The 18727-nt window shown below is 45.5% G+C and overlaps 1 protein-coding gene across 1 annotated transcript in view; it reads right to left on the minus strand.

Moving 5' to 3' along the window:
* Positions 1-18727, minus strand: part of LOC124775562 — a 131351-nt gene that overhangs the window by 76185 nt on the left and 36439 nt on the right. The window lies entirely within an intron of this gene.

The raw sequence follows: 18727 nt of genomic DNA on the forward strand, positions 1-18727 counted from the left end.
AGGACAACACAACACCCAGTCCCTGAGCGGAGAAAATCTCCGACCAAGCCGGGAATCGAACCCGGGCCCTTAGGATTGACGGTCTGTCGCGCTGACCACATTTTTTTTTAAATTCTTATTTTGTTCGCTTTGGTTCGTTGTATCTGCTCGGGGTGGACGTCGCAAGACACCCGTTTGAGTTCGTCGTTGATCCATTAACTCAGTTTTTTATTACAGAGGGCAGTTAACCCTCTGACCGAACACGCTGAGCTACCGTGCCGGTGTCACTCAGCTACCGGGAGCGGACTTCCGGTTTACTGAACGATACTGAAGACAAAGTGTGACTCTGCAATCGAAAGGGTGGATCGTTCACTCTTCCACCACTGCACATCTGCCTTAATAACAGTACAAGCTGACCGCAATAGGTTTTGTGAGACTAGTACCGGCTTTATACACGACACTTACGATATATTGAAATAATTAACAAGTATTAAAATCAGTCACACAGAATCCACGAAAACACAGTGGAAACAAAATACATAGTGTAGTCGACACAGTGCAAGGTAAGCAGAATACTGCATATTGCCGTTTCACTTGACATGGAAGCAAATATGGTGGCCTCACATAAAATCATACGCAGGGTTAATCGCCTAAAACTTGCACCATAAATATTGCGGAAATGGAAAATTCTACTAATATGCGGTTTTTACTGAATGGAATGGTAGTCAGGGGCTCGTATTGTTAGCGAATACACAGATTGCAGTAATACTTAGAAAGTGTGTTTTTGTACAAACATACATTTTTTTTTTTGAATGGAACACAGCCTCTTTGCCGCAGGATTACAGCGCGAGTCGTTTACGAGATATGGCGTGCGTGTGTGTTCTTTCAGTGCATTACGACTTGTTAGTCAGCTAGTGTGTGACAGTCCAATGCTCATGGTGTATGGAGAGTGCAAGAAAATTGCGGTTCGTTCTTGTACGGTCTATGCGGCAACATATCCCAACAAACGTCAAGCATGATGTCAGTTATTTATCAACCTCTTCAACCAGGTTACGTCAAAGTGGTAGTCTAACACTTTGACAACCTAAAAGAAGAAAACAAGTGACAACAGAACAGGGTGAAATTATTGTTCTTGCTGCTGTTGCAGTTGATCCGCACGTCACCTACCGCTCAATCACACGAGAAACTGGCACGAGTCACACAGGTGCGCTACGCATTCTCCACTAACATAAATTCCATCCCTATCACATCCCTCTCCACCAAGACCTACATGGAAACGATGATGAGAATCGTGATAACTTCTGTACATGAACATTAAGACACGATACTCCAAATGCATTATGTATCTTGTTTAGTGATGAAGCCATATTTACCAGTCATAGCCGGGTAAACCGCCGAAACACGCACTATTAGTCTGTTGGCAAGCCCTGTTGGCTTCTTCAGGCGCAACGTTAGCGTTCTTGGAGTGTAAAAATATGCTGAGGGGTAGTGAACAATCAGCTCACAGGCTCATTTTTAAGAGTGAACACTGAACGTGCCCAAGTGTCACAGCCTCCTAGCAGACCATCATCCACGGATGCTAGAAGAGATTCCTGTGCAGACAAGGAGGAACCTGTGGTACCAACATGGTGGCTGTCGAGCTCGCAGTGTATGATGTACTACAGCATATCTTCACGAATTGTTCCCAAATCGTTGGATTAGAGAACTTGTATTGTAATCACTCCCAGTATGCATACAGAAATGGAGTAAATAGTGAACAAAGTTCTCAAAAGTATCGTTCACTGGCTTTCTGCAAATGGTCTCACCCTGAATGTCACAAACACACATCATATTCAGTTCTGCACCTCTAGGGGTACTGAACCAGTGACAAGTGTAACACACGGTGATGAAATAATACACAGGAGAAAACTTCAAAGTTCTTAGGTGTCCATATTGATGAGAATTTAAATTGGAAAAAAACACATTTTGGATCACCTAAAACAACTCAGCTCAGCCACATTTGCACTTGCAATCATAGCAAATTTTGGGGAGAGAGAAATCAGTAGGTTGACATATTTTGCTTATTTTCATTCAGTGATGTCATATGGGATAATATTCTGGGCCAATGATCAAGTCCTTCTGGACGCCAGATAAATCACTCCGTTTCCACATTTCGACAAACACCGGACTTCTCTGCCGCCATCCAGTAGCGCTTTATACAGGATGGTCAGGAACTGTCTGAAAAGCTTATGAGGGTGTGCTGAGAAACAACTGCTAAAAAAAAAGTTCGATACGTTGCGAGATTTCCAAGTTATGTCACATTTAGATTAACCAATCAGGCCGTTGGACGCGCAATTTCAAGCGGCTTGCCGGAGACGGTGTTGCCAGACGTGTTCTCCGTTTGGTTTCCTAAAATCGATCAAGAGAACGATACAAAAATTAAACATGGGACGGTAGTAAGGATCGCACCCGCGCCAAGGTTGAGCAATCTCGTGCAATACCATCTATGCTATGAGAACAACTGACACTAATTTTATATGGTGGGCCTCCTAAATTTGCGCACGCAACGGTCTGGTTGGCTAACTTCAACGTTTAATTAAGTCGGAAACAACGTAACGTGTCGATTTTTTTCTTTAACATTTATTTCTAAGCACGCCATGCCCTCCAACATCCTTATAAGCTTTTCAGACTCTTTCTGACGCTGTGTACCCTCCACTGTCAGTGCTGCTGCTTGCCATATGTGAGCGGTTATTTGAAGTTGATGTCGAACGTAGGCGGTGGTCTCATTAATGTGACAGGATCGTGTACTTGTTTCCGTGAGAATCTGGGATTGGTACTTTGTGTGATAACTGGTACCTTGAACTGTATGCCTGTCTTGCTGTTGTGATTGTCGGCAGGGGTTGCTACTAGCCGACTAGAGACGATGAATTACATTGTTAGCGTAACCATACTCCAGACCAGCCCTCTGATCTTTGTATTTCTTCCTGAGAGTAGTTATACGGTTAAAAAGTTTTTAATTGTTGGCTTCACAGTTGTGAGAGTCTTAACCCTCTCTTGGTTGTCAAAGCGTGGCTGGTGACCTGTATTTTACGTGTGTGCCGGTGCAGAGTCCTTCAGTAAACATTTCCCGATAGATATGCGGAGCAATACGTGGCGTAATTTGTCTCAAGCGGAGCATAGCGCAGAGTGTGTGTAGATTTTGGTCGTGGTAGTGAGTGTGATATCGCGCGACTATTCGGAAGCTCCTAGGTGAAGACAGCAAAAACGCCTCAACGACCGCTTTCATTTACCATCCTTCCCAAATCTGAGCTTTGTTTCACCTCTCGTCGAAGGTATGATACCGCCTAACCTTCCTTATTTTGTTGACGTCGACGCAACTCTGCGCCCGGTTTATCAAACTGCGAGCAACAGCGCTGCCTTCGGGACGCTAGCAACAGCGTCTTCATTGTTCTGCTGCAGGTCTTCCACTGTGTGACGATTTCCTCAGTACACTCGATCCTTTTTCTTGTGTCACAATTAAGACTTACAGGGAGGGACAGCAAACAACATTGAATACTAGGGTGTGTTACTGCCTTGGCTGACCGTCATCTCCTCACGGAACACGTGCTAAACTTCCACGTGCAAATGCTGTTCTCACACCCAGCTGTGTCTATCATGACCTTTAATGATCTCCCTTCTGTATACAGGGTGTTACAAAAAGGTACGGCCAAACTTTCAGGAAACATTCCTCACACACAAAGAAAGAAAATACACTCCTGGAAATGGAAAAAAGAACACATTGACACCGGTGTGTCAGACCCACCATACTTGCTCCGGACACTGCGAGAGGGCTGTACAAGCAATGATCACACGCACAGCACAGCGGACACACCAGGAACCGCGGTGTTGGCCGTCGAATGGCGCTAGGTGCGCAGCATTTGTGCACCGCCGCCGTCAGTGTCAGCCAGTTTGCCGTGGCATACGGAGCTCCATCGCAGTCTTTAACACTGGTAGCATGCCGCGACAGCGTGGACGTGAACCGTATGTGCAGTTGACGGACTTTGAGCGAGGGTGTATAGTGGGCATGCGGGAGGCCGGGTGGACGTACCGCCGAATTGCTCAACACGTGAGGCGTGAGGTCTCCACAGTACATCGATGTTGTCGCCAGTGGTCGGCGGAAGGTGCACGTGCCCGTCGACCTGGGACCGGACCGCAGCGACGCACGGATGCACGCCAAGACCGTAGGATCCTACGCAGTGCCGTAGGGGACCGCACCGCCACTTCCCAGCAAATTAGGGACACTGTTGCTCCTGGGGTATCGGCGAGGACCATTCGCAACCGTCTCCATGAAGCTGGGCTACGGTCCCGCACACCGTTAGGCCGTCTTCCGCTCACGCCCCAACATCGTGCAGCCCGCCTCCAGTGGTGTCGCGACAGGCGTGAATGGAGGGACGAATGGAGACGTGTCGTCTTCAGCGATGAGAGTCGCTTCTGCCTTGGTGCCAATGATGGTCGTATGCGTGTTTGGCGCCGTGCAGATGAGCGCCACAATCAGGACTGCATACGACCGAGGCACACAGGGCCAACACCCGGCATCATGGTGTGGGGAGCGATCTCCTACACTGGCCGTACACCACTGGTGATCGTCGAGGGGACACTGAATAGTGCACGGTACATCCAAACCGTCATCGAACCAGTCGTTCTACCATTCCTAGACCGGCAAGGGAACTTGCTGTTCCAACAGGACAATGCACGTCCGCATGTATTCCGTGCCACCCAACGTGCTCTAGAAGGTGTAAGTCAACTACCCTGGCCAGCAAGATCTCCGGATCTGTCCCCCATTGAGCGTGTTTGGGACTGGATGAAGTGTCGTCTCACGCGGTCTGCACGTCCAGCACGAACGCTGGTCCAACTGAGGCGCCAGGTGGAAATGGCATGGTAAGCCGTTCCACAGGACTACATCCAGCATCTCTACGATCGTCTCCATGGGAGAATAGCAGCCTGCATTGCTGCGAAAGGTGGATATACACTGTACTAGTGCCGACATTGTGCATGCTCTGTTGCCTGTGTCTATGTGCCTGTGGTTCTGTCAGTGTGATCATGTGATGTATTTGACCCGAGGAATGTGTCAATAAAGTTTCCCCTTCCTGGGACAATGAATTCACGGTGTTCTCATTTCCATTTCCAGGAGTGTATGTTATGTGGACATGTGTCCGGAAATGCTTACTTTCCATGTTAGAGCTCATTTTATTACTTCTCTGCAAATCGCATTAATCATGGAATGGAAACACACAGCAACAGAACGTACCAGCGTGACTTCAAACACTTTGTTACAGGAAATATTCAAAATGTCCTCCGTTAGCGAGGATACATGCATCCACCCTCCGTTGCATGGAATCCCTGATGCGCTGATGCAGCCCTGGAGAATGACGTATTGTATCACAGCCGTCCACAATACGAGCACGAAGAGTCTCTACATTTGGTACCGGGGTTGCGTAGACAAGAGGTTTCAAATGCCTCCATAAATGAAAGTCAAGAGGGTTGAGGTCAGGAGAGCGTGGAGGCCACGGAATTGGTCCGCCTCTACCAATCCATCGGTCATCGAATCTGTTGTTGAGAAGCGTACGAACACTTCGACTGAAATGTGCAGGAGCTCCATCGCGCATGAACCACATGTTGTGTGGTACTTGTAAAAGCACATGTTCTAGCAGCACAGGTAGAGTATCCCGTATGAAATCATGTTAACGTGCTCCATTGAGCGTAGGTGGACGAAACTAAAATGAGCTCTAACATGGAAATTAAGCGTTTCCGGACACATGTCCACATAACATCTTTTCTTTATTTGTGTGTGAGGAATGTTTCCTGAAAGTTTGGCCATACCTTTTTGTAACACCCTGTATATTCACTTGTCATGAAATTCGGATAACACTTTTCGGTCAATTTTTGTCCTGGCTAATTTATGCTTAAAGCAACGTAGTTCAATTGGTGTGTAAGCGTGTCATGGTTTCAGCTTGAGGTGAAAGCTCAGTTTCACTTGCGTTTTTGTCTCAGCAAATAAATGCTTTTGAAAAGATTGTGCCTGAATAAACACAATTTTCTCCCTCTTGCAAAAATACATATTTCAGTGATGTCCTACCATGTCGTCTGTTTGCGAGAGCACTTCAGTAGAATCTTAACAACGTGAAAACTTTAAATGTTGAGAACTGCTTTATGCAGTATACGGCTGTAATGGTATATTTTATTGGAGACGATCCATCTGGGTCTAGTATCATCGCATCATCTGATTCAAAAACCATCTCAGATATACATTTGCGTAAATGGAATAACAGTTACGAGGCTGTTCCGTCATTGACATGAGTTGTATATACGTGCACATTATGTCCATTTAACTTCACAGTGGTTTTTAAATTGTGACACATTAACGTCTATGAGACTGGATGGACATAATGTTACATGTAGACAGCTAATAACATTGATGGAACAATGTACACCTCATAACTATTATTCCAATTACGAAACTGTATAGCTGAGATGATTTTTGGACCAGATGACGGTTGGATCCTAGACCGAAATCTATCGTCTCTAATAAAATATAGCGTTACAGTCGTGTATTCACAGTCATTAAAGCTGTACGACACCATCTTCATAAAATAAAACTATAAATATTTGAGATCACAAATGTTACCGGAATATCAGCTGTATTTCGTGTGTCATACAGCTACGTGAACTATGCTTTGTGCTTTTAACAAAAATAAAGGTAACCGTATGATGGTGGTCAAACAACAATAAAACATCATGGCTGAAAAGAGAAGAAAATTGTATTTGCTTATTGAAGAACCCTTTCAAAACATTTTAACTGCTAATGATTTTTTTCCCTTTTCAGTTCTTAACTACAATGAAGAAGAAAAAGCTTTACAGATCAAAACAGTGTATTCTGGCGAAATTGGTCTTTCGGACATGTCCGGAAGAACACACACAATTTTGACTCAGCATCCACCATGAATTAAGACGAGAAGGTATTGCAGACATTGGCTGTGAATGAGCTGTGATTTAAATTAATGGGGGAAGTTGAAAATTTGTACTAGACTAGGACTCGAACCGAGGTCTCCTGCTTAGGAGGCATATGCAACTGCACGAACCATCCTATAACATCCCATCAGACCCAACTTCTAATCTACTCCACATGCCTCGTAGAACAGATAACAAATAAATACAGTTATGGCGAGAACGACCAATGTTGTTTACAGCGCGGACACATACAAGGCTCGAACTCTTATGGGGATCGGCGAAATGCTGCGAGTAATCAGGAGAATGAGCAGCGGCACTACATCAGTAGTGTGCAGAATAAGTTGACAATTCGAGGGTGTCCGTGCTAGGGTAGTCAGTGCAGTTGTACTGACCACTCTGTGTGGATGGCGCATTGGTAAGCGCATCTGACTAGTAAACAGGCAGCCCACGTTCGAGTCCCCTCCTGGTAAAAATTTTTCAACTTTCCCCGCTGATTTAAATCAATGCCCTTTCGCAGCCAATGTCTGTAATTCCTTCGCGTCTGAGAACTTCTAGTTGTAAGTCTGTAACCTAATGAAGAGTTAGACAAAAGATTAAAATTGCCAACGAGACTACCGAATGCGTGATGCCTGGATGCTGCGGTCATTCAAGTGGTAGTTAATGCAGCACTTCCAATTTTGTGACTGCAATAAGTAATTTTAATTACATAATCAGATAAAATGAAATTACAATTAGTTCGTTTAATCATATGCGTGATTTAAAAATAATGCAATACCACAAGTAAAGCTTTCTTTTTTGCCGCTATGTAGTTACATAACCATATGCGTAGTGCATTATATCTTTCGCACATTTTAGCCTCATGCGATGAAACGACAGGTGACTTCGTATCCTTATGCACACCCAGTGCTGTCATAGAAAATTGCATTACCGCAGTCATGGACTGTGCGGCTGGTCCCGGCGGAGGTTCGAGTCCTCCCTCGGACATGGGTGTGTGTGTTTGTCCTTCGGATAATTTAGGTTAAGTAGTGTGTAAGCTTAGGGACTGATGACCTTAGCAGTTAAGATCCATAAGATTTCACACACATTTGAACATTTTTTTGTATTCACCGAAAGAAGAAGCTCCGTGCTATCTTTTCATTATTTCTACGGATATACATTCATGCTCATAAATTAAGGATAATGCTGATCCATGGTGAAACAACGCTCTGGTGGGCGGTTTTCGGGTTTAAATCGCCTCGGGGTATGACCATACGGTGTATTTGACCCGCGGTCGTCGCACGGTGGCGCTGGCAGCAGTCCACAAACGCTGAGATGTGTTGGTGCATGTCAGAGTACGGTGCAGCGAGTAAGTGTGCAGACGTTTTCAGACGTGCTAATGGTGACTTTGTGTTGAAAATGGCTCAATGAACACATATTGATGACTTTATGAGGGGTGGAATACTAGGGCGACTGGAGGCTGGTCAAACACAGCAGGTCGTAGCACGGGCTCTCCGTGTGCAACAAAGTGTGATCTCAAGATTATGGCAACGATTCCAGCAGACAAGAAACGTGTCCAGGCGCTACATTACGGGGCGTTCACAGTGTACAACATCACAAGAAGACCGATATCTCACCATCAGTGCCAGCAGACGCCACGGATAACTGCAGGTATCCTTGCTCGGGACCTTACCGCAGCCACTGGAACAGTTGTTTCCAGACACACAGTCTACAGACGACTGAAGAACCATGTTTAATCGCCCGGAGACCTGCAAGGTGCATTCCACTGACCCCTGGTCACGGGAGAGCCCGTAAAGCCTGATGTCAAGAACACAGTACATGGTCATTGGAACAGTGGTCCCATGTTATGTTCATGGACGAGTCCAGGTATAGTCTGAGCAGTGATTCTCGCCGGGTTTTCATACGGCGTGAACCAGGAACCAGATACCAACCCCTTAATGTCCTTGAAAGGGGCCTGCGTGGAGCTCGTGGTTTGATGGTGTGGGGTGGGATTATGATTGGCGCGCGTACACTCCTGCATGTCTCTGACAGAGGAACTGTAACATGTCAGGTGTATTGGGACGTCATTTTGCAACAGTATGTTTTTGCAAACCCCTTTTCAGGGGTTCAGTGGGTCCTACCTTCCTGCTGATGGATGATAACGCACGGCCCCACCGAGCTGACATCGTGGAGGAGTACCTTGAAACAGAAGATATCAGGCGAATGGAGTGGCCTGCTTGTTCTCCAGACCTAAACCCCATCGAGCATGTCTGGGATGCTCTCGGCCGACGTATCGCTGCCCGTCTTCAAATCCCTACGACACTTCAGGAGCTCCGAAAGGCACTGCTACAAGAATGGGACTCTGTACCCTAGCAGCTGCTCGATCACCCGATCGAGAGTACGCCAACACGTTGTGCGGCCTGTTTACGTGTGCATGGTGATCATATTCCATATTGATGTCGGGGTACATGCTCAGGAAACAGCACATGTGTTTCGGGACGGTTTTCTCAACTTATCACCAATACCGTGGACGTACAGATCTGTGTCGTGTGTGTTTCCTATGTGAATATGATATTAGCGCCAGTTTTTTTGTAGTGCCACGTCGTGTGGCACCACATTCTGCAATTATCTTTAATTTATGAGCATTAGTGTAGTTGGTTTTTTGTACGTGTAAAATAACCAATATGTTTTACTGTTACATGTGAATGTGTGCACGTCTGTCAAATGTGTATTATTTAATTCCCGGTACACTAAGGTTAGAATATGTCATTTTATTGTCATCTTATTTAAGAAAAAACCGATTTTAGAATTAATGCGTTAGTGTCTCCACGACACCAGCAGTTATCAAAGAAAATATTTTTCTCCGTCATCGGAAAATCGTATTTCAAGCAAAAATATAGCCTTTGTTATTGCGTCCGGTCCGCAAGAGAGGCGTCGTTTAATGTTACCACTGTATCTGAGGTAAATATGTGAGCATATTTACATAAAGAGAGCGAAAATATTTTACTTGCTACGCTGGCACGGAATTTGATATACCTCAGCATTCCGTAAACGTAGATAATCTTTGACGATCCCAGATATTGCCCGTATTTAATTTGGTGAGAAAAATAGTGTTCTTATTCTGTGCTTTTTCAGTATGCGCCATATATTTCCCGATAGCGTGCAGCTGTACCGTGGTAACGGAAACAGCTGCCTCTTTTTCCGTGCCTTCCGTGACTACGTATCCACAGGTTGTGCTGCAGTGGAGGGGCGGAGAGCGCACCTAATCTTCCATTCCGAGTGACTGTTTTTTTCAGAACGCAGTTATGAGATGTTCCAGTTCTCCGGTAAGACTCTCTGCATCTTAGATGGTGAGCGCCCTGTGCAACAGAGTTTTTAGTACCCCATTTCTTTACGGGGAGCAGATGCGTCGCAGCATGGAGAAATTCTGAAAGCTGTGTTCCCGAAGATCCCTTTTTCCGAGAGCTGTACATTTCAGTAGAGCTGCCGAGCATGCTGTACCGATCTTTCCTTAAGTGACGCTTCACGTCCATACAGCGTCAGCAAGGAAAATCAAGAAGCAGGCCGGCCTTGTCTTGTTATGTAAGAGGATATATTTAGCCTGCCAGAGCCTTGAGAAGAACTCGTAAGAACTACTGAAACTACATTTACAACTGGACAATCATTTTGATTCTTGGACCTGGGTGGTCACCAACACTAGGGTGTAGGACATCAGACATCAATAACTTATACGTCTCGCTGACAAACAATCGCTGGAGACCCCCTGCGAGATTGTCATCAGTCTGACTGACACGCAACTGAGAGGAGATGCGATTTCAGTTCTAGAGAGGGGACTTAACTTTGCTCCCACTCCCAAGTTTACAACTGTCGTGGTGTGGACATCGTCAGCGCAGATGAACATGTGGCGGACTACTGCCTGAAGCAGCTGAAGAAGTACGTCGTGAAACTGGTCAAGCTCTGACAAAAATTCCTCTGCACAGTGCGGTGGAAGCTGTCTGCGTGCAAGTAGAGGCCAGTGTGGGTTTTCTTCCGATATACACCGTGGCCCAGGGGCCATTACCTTTTCTCTTCATCACGGTGTCAAAGAATGCTAGTCTTACTTCTGTCCCGTCTCCATAGTGAATCTGATGTTCGAATGAATGGAGTTCAAATGTACGAAAAAGTTACGGCGTTTATCCGTTCCATAGGGCCGGATGAAGAACTGTCTTTCATATTAAGAAAAAAGCAAATTAATTGCCATTTGGATAATTTCACGGCTTCTCCCGCTAAGTGAACCGTATACAAATTCGCATTCGCATTGTGACTCCCTCCGTTTGGTCATAGAATTCCCCGTCAAACAGAAAATATGTGAAGGTCAGGACATGCCTAAATAATTCGGTGGTTTTCCTGTACAAACTCTGATCAGTGAGATCAAGTGAATCTTGTATAGGTACCATGATAAAAAGAGAAACGAAGTCGAAGCTCAACAATGATATCTGAGCCCTTCACCCTGATGCTGTTGAGACGTTTCACAAAATCCCCAGAATTGTAGACCTGATGCTGGCTTACTAAATCTTTAAGGCATTTTGCCAGCAAGTATGTAAGAGCCTTGAAGTTGCTGGCAATGAAGCGTAACGGACCCTCATCTTTGTGAACCTTGTTGTTGTTGTGGTCTTCAGTTCTGAGACTGGTTTGATGCAGCTCTCCATGCTACTCTATCCTGTGCAAGCTTCTACATCTCCCAATACTTACTGCAACCTACATCCTTCTGAATCTGCTTAGTGTATTCATCTCTTGGTCTCCCTCTACGATTTTTACCCTCCACGCTGCCCTCCAATGCTTAATTTGTGATCCCTTGATGCCTCAGAACATGTCCTACCAACCGGTCCCTTCTCCTTGTCAAGTTGTGCCTCAAACTCCTCTTCTCCCCAATTCTATTCAATACCTCCTCATTAGTTATGTGATCTACCCATCTAATCTTCAGCATTCTTCTGTAGCACCACATTTCGAAAGCTTCTATTCTCTTCTTGTCCAAACTATTTATCGTCCATGTTTTACTTCCATACATGGCTACACTCCATACAAACACTTTCAGAAACGACTTCCTGACACATAAATCTATACTCGATGTTAACAAATTTCTCTTCTTCAGAAACGCTTTCATTGCCATTGCCAGTCTACATTTTATATCCTCTCTACTTCGACCATCATCAGTTATTTTGCTCACCAAATAGCAAAACTCATTTACTACTTTAAGCGTCTCATTTCCTAATCTAATTCCCTCAGCATCAACAGACTTAATTCGACTACATTCCATTAACCCCGTATTGCTTTTGTTGATGTGTTGCATTGTGGACGTTAGGGAGCCCATAAAGTATTGGCTGTATAGGTCCTTGTGATAACGACCCCCTCTGGTAAATTCAAGTCCTTGAGAAGGTCTCTTGTTTTCCACCTTCTTGGTGCGGTCAGCATTGATCGTCCTGTAGGAGTCGTCGTCTAGCAGACATCTTCCCAGTGTAGTCCTTGGAGAGAACAACAGCTGTTTTGCCCTGTCAGCAGGTCATACAACAATCTAAGGATACTGTGTTAGGTCCTGAATACCTGCTCGCTTCTAGAATGAAATTTTCACTCTACAGCGGAGTGTGCGCTGATATGAAACTTCCTGACCGATTAAAACTGTGTGCTGGACCGAGACTCGAACTCGGGACCTTTGCCTTTCGCGGGCAAAGGTCCCGCGTTCGAGTCTCGGTCCGGCACACAGTTTTAATCTGCCAGGAAGTTTCATATCAGCGCACACTCCGCTGTAGAGTGAAATTTTCATTCTAGAAACATCCCCCAGGCTGTGGCTAAACCATGTCTCCGCAATATCCTTTCTTTCAGGAGTGCTAATTCTGCAAGGTTCGCAGGAGAGCTTCTGTAAAGTTTGGAAGGTAGGAGACGAGGTACTGGCAGGAGTAAAGCTGTGAGGACGGGGCGTGAGTCGTGCTTGGGGAGCTCAGTCGGTAGAGCACTTGCCCGCGAAAGGCAAAGGTCCCGAGTTCGAGTCTCGGTCCGGCACACAGTTTTAATCTGCCAGGAAGTTTCACCTGCTCACTTGGTCGGACGAATCTTGTTGCACTATGTTTCCCGTTCCTGGCTTTTGGGCTGAGTTTATGCCGCAAGAGAGAAATGTGACGGGGTTTTGGCGACGATTTGGACAACCGTATAGTGTAAGTTCGCATTACTGGCAACGAGTATGTCACTGTTTTGGATAATGACTTCTGTTCCATGTTACAACGTTTATTACTCAATGGTGATACTGTGCTTCAAGACGACGGGGCCACTGCGAATATCTCCCCTGGCCACCACAGTCATTAGATCTCAATACTATTAACCCTTAGGGTCTATCTTTGAGAGAAGGGTACGTGATCGCTATCCACCTCCAGCATCATTACCTGAACTTGCCACTATTTTGCAAAAGACGAGTGGAAGCTGAATGCCAGTGCTTTTCGTAGATCGCATTAGGCATAGTAATGTGTTGTGTTCCGGGTGTTTCCGTATTTTTGTCCATCCCCTGTACATTTGACAAACAGTGCTCATCATCGAAGATCGACGCTGCGAAAATCAACGACACACTCGAATAATGTATTGCAACAAGTCGGTGGTCCCGAAACACTGTTTGTGGAGAACACGTGCAATGGAAAACGAACGTCTCAGGTTTATAGCAAAAACTTCCAAATACTGGGCCAGCGTCGTTAGAGAGGCCAACGAAATACGTACCAGGGACAGTCTCATCAAACAGGACTACGCCAATATTCTGAGCTAAGTTTGGGAACTAGAATTGGGGCAAGTGAAGGAGACACCCAGCAGACACAACGTTCTGGCGGCCAGGACGGACAGAATAACTACACCAACGCTACAGCAACTGGGGCGTCCTGCGGGCAATTAACTCCGCGGCAGACGTCGCGCGACCTGGGATACGGACAGCGTACAGAACCGCTCGCGCAGGACGGGGTGTTAGCCGGCCGGGCGCTACCGGGAGACCAGCTCAGAGTGCACTTGAAGACGGCGACATGTCTGATCACCGAAACATTGTGCCCCATGGACACTATCAACCGGCAGTACACTTGTGGACTGTTCGGTCGATATATTTGTTCCATGTGCTATCACTTACACTTTTTTATGTCCTATTACATTTTGATCCTCATGTTTCTCATTACGTATTAATTTTTGTAGTTATTTATTCTTTTGTTAATTATTTATACTTAAAAACAATAGATGTTTGTGTTGTCATAATATTGCTGTAGGTATCAATTAGTGCCGTGCTTATGTAAATCTGGATCAAGTTTTACACATTTTAATCGATTTCCACAAAACTCTCGAACGAAGGCATTTACAGGATGTCTCAAACATATTGGATCAAACTGGAACAAGTGATGGTGGGTCCACAGCCGATTACATTGAGATAAGGAATCTATGGCCGGAAATGCATATTTATCGTGTTATGGACAGACACAGCATACAAGCTTAAAAGCAGGTCATAGTAACTGCTCGAAGCGACGACTAGTAGTTTAATGCACATTTTTCAACGCCGCCAGCAGTTCTGTTGTACTCTCATAAAGATCCTTGGAATCTGCTATACACTGTAACAGGCAGTCGGTGATGAACAGCCTACACCCCTGACCATCAAACAGACATACTGTACACAACATAGCTGATAGCAAGCGTGTCATGTGACGACCACACACATCGAACTGGCACATTAACCTCTGCCGCACGCACACAGAGATCCCTGGTGTCAGTTCTCCTTGTATCAAACAGCTTGTGATGTGTTCATGATGATATGTGTGCCGGCCGCAGTGACCGAGCGGTTCTAGGCGCTTCAGTTTGGAACCGCGTGACAACTACGGTCGCAGGTTCGAATCCTGCCAAGGGCATGGATGTGTGTGATGCCCTTAGGTTAGTTAGGTTTAAGTAGTTCTAAGTTCTAGGGGACTGATGACCTCAGATGTTAAGTCCCATAGTGCTCAGAGCCATTTGAACCACTTGATGATACGTGTTACTGTGTACAGTGCATGCAGTGTAGTCAAAAATGGAACGTTACTCATCACGAGAGTTGTCAGGCATGTATTTAATGTACAGTGCAGCAGGATGTAGCACCCGTAAAGTAGCACTAATTTACAGAGAATACTTTCCCAACAGGCGTCATTCTAAGGGAAAAAATATTATCTCCATGGATACCAACCCACGAGAGACGGGTTCGTCCACGCCACAGAGAGCCGTCCAAGGTTCCCACCAGAAACGTGTTCGAACACCAAACTTTTAGGCGGACAATCCAGCAATTAGCACCCGTCAACTTGACCATGAAATGCACACTTCGAAGGATACAGTGTGGAGAATACTGATGGAATAGTTACTGCACACTTGTAATAAAGAACGCGTGCAGACACTTGAACCAACTGATTTTGACCCCCTTGTTCACTTCTGTCTGTGGATTGTGCACCGCAGTGCTGTAGTGCACAACCTCATACAGTTTATACTGCTCGCGGGTGAGGCCTCATTCAACTATGGTAATGTCTTCAACAGCCACAACAGCCATGTCTGGAGTAAGGACAATCCCTACTCCACCCATATCGGAGGCCACTAGCAACGATCCTCTGTCAATGAATGGGAGGCATTGTTCAAGACCACCTAATAGGATCTTATTTGCTGACTCCCCGTTTGACAGGTTCACGCTACCTCGTGTTCCTGCGAGATATGCTATCACAGTTCTTGGAGACTGTAGTCCGTGAAAAAATATGGTTTCAGCACGACAGTACACCAGCCCACTTCAAAGTCAATGTCTACGAACACCTGAACAACACGTACCCTCATCGTTGGATTGGAAGAGGAGATCCTGTTCCATAGCCAGCGCCATCGCCGGATCTCACGCCTCTGGACTTTTTACTCTGGTGTTACGACAAGACGTTGGTTATGAAACCCCAGTAGAAACGGATGAAGACCTGCCTGCCATGGTCCAAGCTACCTCTCTCCTGGTACAATAGACAAATGTTCAAATGTGTGTGAAATCTTATGGGACTTAACTGCTAAGGTCATCAGTCCCTAAACTTACACACTACTTAACGTAAATTATCCTAAAGACAAACACACACACCCATGCCCGAGGGAGGACTCGAACCTCCGCCGGGACCAGCCGCACAGTCCAGGACTGCAGCGCCTCAGACCGCTCGGCTAATCCCGTGCGGCTACAATAGACACCAGGGATCTTTGAGACGGTGTGCACAACTTCATGGACCTTTGCCGTGCATGCACTGAGACTGGCGGTTGTCACTTTGAACAATTATTACGGGGTACTTTGTTCTTACGTGGTGTGCGCTGTGTATGTCCGTAACACAAAAAATATGCATTTTCGACAGTTCCCTGTCTCAATATAATCGGTTGTAGACCCACTATCACCTGTTTCAGTTTGACCCAAACGGTTTGAGACACCCTGTTTACATCTTTACTCCACAAGCCTCTTTACGGTGTATGGTGGAGAGTACTTCTGGTACCACTATCTTGTCACCTTCTGACTTTTCCATTCGCTATTGATGTGTGAAAACGCCGACAGATGATAACCTACGTATGAACTGTAATTTCTCTGATTTTCCAGTATGTGGCTAGAAGTAATATGTAGGTTGACTCTTTTTGGAACAAACTCACTTGGGATGTCAGCGTTAAACCTTTTAGTGTCTGCCACACTATTTAGTCGGGCTCTACCGTAATGCACTCATGTCGACTAAACGACCCTGTTACGAAACCTAGCTTTTCATTTGCATCTTCTCTGTTTCTTCCATTAACCGAACTTGGCAAGAGTTCCAGACTGAGTAACAATATTCAAGAATCGTTCGAAGAAGTGTTTTATAAGCTGTTAAGTATCGGCTACTTGCCACCTAGTCACACACTCGTGTCATGTGGGTCATCATTCACCACCAAGATGGCTTTATTATCTCTTCCCTGTAGGAAAGGGACGCTATATGACTACTAGTCTCCAAACAGTCACACACTCACGTCATGTGGGTGACTTCGCTTCAACCGTCGTCCGTCTTAACCAACAATATCACCTGCTAGTCAAACACAGATCAGTGATCGCCATACATGGGGATAAATTATATTAAACAAGCTGTTTTGTTGTCAACAGAATCTTCGGCAGCCACCACAAGAGGGGCGAGCTTGCTGGAAACAGCGCGCACATCCATAGTCGTGGCGCTGCTACCGCGGACTCTATTTCTCTTCCGCAGTCTCATGTGCCGCAAGCAGGTCGCCACAACTATGTGCCTTGTCAGTATTTCTGCCGGTTCATAACCACTGAATGGAAGTTCAAAATGAGCTCTCCGTGGTTGAGTTCTCTGGGGAATCACAACGGCCGCTCCGAGGTCCATCAACCAGACTCTCTCCTGGAACCTTCAGTAGTGTGTTCTCCAACGCCAGCCAGTGTACAGCTTTCAACACTCATGGAGCTCCCAGAAGTACCTGCCATGCTTCTTTGAAACGTTGCACTTAGATACAGCATTCCAAGAGAGTTGTGTTACGGCGCGTCGTAGTGTTCGTGAAAGACAGACAATTAGTGCACCGGGTGAGACCTTAACTGTAACTCTAATAATAGTTCCAATGGTTCAAATGGCTCTGAGCACTATGGGACTTAACATCTGAGGTCGTCAGTCCCCTAGAACTTAGAACTACTTAAACCAAACTAACCTAAGGACATCACACACATCAATGCCCGAGGGAGGATTCGAACCTGCGACCGTAGTGGTCACGCGGTTCCAAAGTGAAGCGCCTAGAACCGCACGGCCACACCGACCGGCCTCAGTCTTCCTTGGCTGCCTGTCTACCTGACTTATTTTTTCTCGCTCACTTCAGAGACATTCACAATTCTCTATCTCTTATGTTATGTAATTACCCTAGGCCGTAGGAGAATTTAAATTTCTGTTCATTCCAATAAACGTGTTAGTCACAGCCTGCCTGCACGTATATTTTTCTCAAGTAGAACCGGCGTGGGCTACATTATAAGCCACGTCCATCGGGTATAAAGTACATTACCTTAAGATCTTTCCACTGAATCTTGTAACATTGGGGCTTCACAAATATAAAAAAATTTTTTTTTTGCAAATACAAACTGCTTATATGAGATACCGTACCTGACAAGTCTGAAGTGCCCACCTGTTGGCCACTCGTCGAAGCGTATAAAATAAGCAAAGCTATTGTATTTCAAATGACCGAAGTGAAATTTTACTTTATGTATGTACAAACGAAATTTACTTGTCACGGTAATATGAAACAGACTGTAAAGTTTATGTAAACATCGTTCCAAACAATACATATTTTTGACAGATATTATCATAGATTCAAGTTACTGGTTGTTGAGTGTTAGATAAGGACTGGCACGCCGTGGCAGAGAGAAGAGCTGCACTAGCCTTGTATGTGAGTGGACATGTTACTGTGTGACGGGCATTCATTATTAAGCAATAACAAGAGGATAATCTGCACGCGGGAGGTGCTCATATCAATCCCGGAGAACGTCTAAGACGATTAACCGAGTAATCGTTCGTATATTGACGTTATTGGAGATGCCGGGAGTATTTCCTACCACACGACCTCTACGTCAATAGGTCAGCGGACTCCTGTAGTTCAGTTAGGTTCTGTGCAGTCTGTAAACTGTAAACTCAAGTAAGATTAAACATGCTTGATCTTAGAATACCGTTATTGCACTGAACATTAGTTTTGTGCTACAGTGTGAACTATTTTATCATTGCTTCTGCGCTGGTCAGTAGTAAACTTGCAGGCTCTATGGCTCGAAATATTAATG

Source organism: Schistocerca piceifrons, chromosome 2 (assembly GCF_021461385.2).
Source record: "Schistocerca piceifrons isolate TAMUIC-IGC-003096 chromosome 2, iqSchPice1.1, whole genome shotgun sequence".
Classification (NCBI taxonomy): domain Eukaryota; kingdom Metazoa; phylum Arthropoda; class Insecta; order Orthoptera; family Acrididae; genus Schistocerca; species Schistocerca piceifrons.